Raw genomic sequence first — 3,647 nt, 5'->3', positions numbered from 1 at the left:
ACAACTTTGAGCTGAAACCTCAATTAGTTTCTCTGATGCAGCAGAACTGCAAGTTTCATGGACTTCCATCTGAAGATCCTTTTAAGTTCTTAACTGAATTCTTGTAGATATGTGATACTGTTAAGACTAATGGAGTAGATCTTGAAGTCTACAGGCTCATGCTTTTCCCTTTTGCTGTAAGAGACAGAGCTAGATTATGGTTGGATTCTCAACCTAAAGACAGCCTGAACTCTTGGGATAAGCTGGTCACGGCTTTCTTAGCCAAGTACTTTCCTCCTCAAAAGCTGAGCAAGCTTAGAGCTGATGTTCAAACCTTCAGACAGAAAGAAGGTGAATCCCTCTATGAAGCTTGGGAAAGATACAAACAGTTGACCAAAAAGTGTCCTTCTGACATGCTTTCAGAATGGACCATCCTGGATATATTCTATGATGGTTTATCTGAGCTATCAAAGATGTCACTGAACACTTCTGTAGGTGGATCCATTCACCTAAAGAAAACGCCTGCAGAAGCTCAAGAACTCATTGACATGGTTGCTAATAACCAGTTCATGTACACTTCTGAAAGGAATCCTGTGAACAATGGGACGCCTATAAAGAAGGGAGTTCTTGAAGTTGATACTCTGAATGCCATATTGGCTCAGAATAAAATATTGACTCAGCAAGTCAATATGATCTCTCAGAGTCTGCATGGAATGCAAGCTGCATCCAACAATACTCAAGAGGCTTCTTATGAAGAAGAAGCTTATGATCCTGAGAACCCTGCAATAGCAGAGGTGAATTACTTAGGTGAACCTTATGGAAACACCTATAACTCATCATGGAAAAATCATCCAAATTTCTCATGGAAGGATCAAAAGCCTCAACAAGGCTTTAATAATGGTGGAAAAAACAGGTTTAACAATAATAAACCTTTTCCATCATCCACTCAGCAACAGACAGAGAACTCTGAACAAAATGCTTCTAATTTAGCAAATCTAGTCTCTGATCTATCTAAGGCCACTGTGAGTTTCATGAATGAAACAAGGTCTTCCATTAGGAATTTGGAAGCACAAGTGGGCCAGCTGAGTAAAAGGATCACTGAAATCCCTCCCAGTACTCTCCCAAGCAATACAGAAGAGAATCCAAAAGGAGAGTGCAAGGCCATTGACATAAGCAAAATGGCCGAACCCAACGAGGGAGAGGAGGACGTGAATCCCAAGGAGGAAGACCTCCTGGGACGTTCAGTGACCAATAAGAAGCTTCCCTCTGAGGAACCAAAGGAATCTGAGACTCATCTAGAGACCATAGAGATTCCATTGAACCTCCTTATGCCCTTCAGGAGCTCTGATGAGTATTCCTCTTCTGAAGAGAATGAGGATGTTACTGAAGAGCAAACTACCAAGTTTCTTGGTGCAATCATGAAGCTGAATGCCAAATTATTTGGCATTGATAATTGGGAAGTTGAACATCCCTTGTTCATCAATGAACTAAGTGATCTGGATCAACTGACATTGCCTCAGAAGAGACAAGATCCTGGAAAGTTCATAATACCCTGCACCATAGGCACCATGATCTTTAAGGCTCTATGTGACCTTGGTTCAGGGATAAACCTCATGCCCCTCTCTGTAATAGAGAAACTGGGAATCTATGGGGTGCAAGCTGCTAGAATCTCATTAGAGATGGCAGACAACTCAAGAAAACAGGCGTATGGACAAGTAGAGGATGTGCTAGTAAAGGTTGAAGGCCTTTACATCCCTACTGATTTCATAGTCCTGGATACTGGAAAGGAAGAGGATGAATCCATCATCCTAGGAAGACCTTTCCTGGCCACAGCAAGAGCTGTGATTGATGTTGACAGAGGTGAAATAGTCATTCAATGGAATGAGAACTCCCTTGTGTTTAAAACTCAAGGATCTCCCTCTGCAACCATGGAGAGGAAGCAGAAAAAGCTTCTCTCAAAGCAGAGTCAACTAGAGCCCCCACAGTCAAACTCTAAAGTTTGGTGTTGGGAGGCCACAACCAAACTCTAAGTTTGGTGTTGAACTCCCATATCCAAACTCTAAGTTTGGTGTTGGAGAGTCTCAAACAAAGCTCTGAACATCTGTGAGGCTCCATGAGAGCCCACCGTCAAGCTATTGACACTAAAGAAGCGCTTGTTGGGAGGCAACCCAATTTTTATTTATCTAACTATATTTTCCTTAGTTATATGTCTTTATAGGTTCATGATCATGTGGAGTCACAAAATAAATATAAAAATTGAAAACGGAATCAAAAACAGCAGAAGAAAAATCACACCCTGGAGGAGCATCTGTCTGGCGTTCAGCGCCAGAACAGAGCATGGTGCTGGCGCTGAATGCCCAAAATGGGCAGCTTCTGGGCGCTGAACGCCAGAACAGGCATGGTTCTGGCGTTAAACGCCAGAAATGGCACACAAATGGGCGTTGAACGCCCAAAATGGCCACCAACCTGGCGCTGAACGCCCAGAGTTGGGTACAAAGGCATTTTTACATGCCTAATGGGTGCAGGGATGTGAATCCTTGAACACCTCAAGATCTGTGGACCCCACAGGATCCCCACCTACCTCCACTCACTTCTTCTCACCACTCTCTTTCACACAACCCCATAAACACTCTTCCCTAAAAACCCCTCACCAATCACCTCAATCTCTCTTCCCCACTAAACCTTCACCACTCACATCCACCCACTCTTCCCAATAAACCTACCTCATAAACTCCACCTACCTTCAAAATTCAAAACCAATTTCCCACCCAAACCCACCCATATGGCCGAACCAATACCCCACCTCCCTACCCTATATAAAGCCCTCCATTCTTCTTCAAATTCACACAACACACCCCTCTACACTCCTCTTGGCCGAAACCACATCTCCCTCTCCCTCTCCATATTTCTTCTTCTTCTTCTTCTATTCTTTTGTTTATTGCTCGAGGGCGAGCAATATTCTAAGTTTGGTGTGGTAAAAGCATAATATTTTTATTTTTCCATTACCATTGATGGCATCTAAGACCGGAGAATCCTCTAGAAGAGGGAAAGGGAAGATAAAAGCTTCCACATCCGAGTCATGGGAGATAGAAAGGTTCATCTCCAAAGCCCATCAAGACCACTTCTATGATGTTGTGGCCAAGAAAAAGGTGATCCCCGAGGTCCCTTTCAAACTCAAAAGAAATGAGTATCCGGAGATCCAACATGAAATTCAATGAAGAGGTTGGGAAGTTCTAACAAATTCCATCCAACAAGTCGGCATCCTAATGGTTCAAGAGTTCTATGCTAATGCATGGATCACCAAGAACCATGATCAAAGTAAGAACCCGGATCCAAAGAACTATGTTACAATGGTTCGAGGGAAATACTTAGATTTTAGTCCGGAAAATGTGAGGTTGGCGTTTAACTTGCCCATGATGCAAGGAGATGAACGCCCCTATACTAGAAGGGTCAACTTTAATCAAAGGTTGGACCAAGTCCTTATGGACATATGCGTGGAAGGAGCTCAATGGAAGATTGACTCCAAAGGCAAGCCGGTTCAACTAAGAAGATTGGACCTCAAGCCTGTAGCTAGAGGATGGTTAGAGTTCATTCAATGCTCAATCATTCCCACTAGCAACCGGTCTGAAGTTACCATAGACCGGGCCATCATGATCCATAGCATCATG

The 3,647-nt window shown here is 43.3% G+C and overlaps 1 non-coding gene across 1 annotated transcript; it reads right to left on the bottom strand.

Moving 5' to 3' along the window:
* Window positions 1-290: 290 nt before the first annotated feature.
* On the bottom strand, window positions 291-398 carry LOC112730955 (small nucleolar RNA R71). Its single transcript, XR_003166754.1, has one exon. It is a non-coding gene; the product is annotated as a small nucleolar RNA R71 (small nucleolar RNA).
* Between the last annotated feature and the right edge of the window lie 3,249 nt (window positions 399-3,647).

This window comes from Arachis hypogaea, chromosome 12 (genome assembly GCF_003086295.3).
Source record: "Arachis hypogaea cultivar Tifrunner chromosome 12, arahy.Tifrunner.gnm2.J5K5, whole genome shotgun sequence".
Classification (NCBI taxonomy): domain Eukaryota; kingdom Viridiplantae; phylum Streptophyta; class Magnoliopsida; order Fabales; family Fabaceae; genus Arachis; species Arachis hypogaea.
The sequence above is the reverse complement of the archived record's forward strand: the minus strand, read 5'-3'. Positions and strand labels throughout refer to the sequence as shown.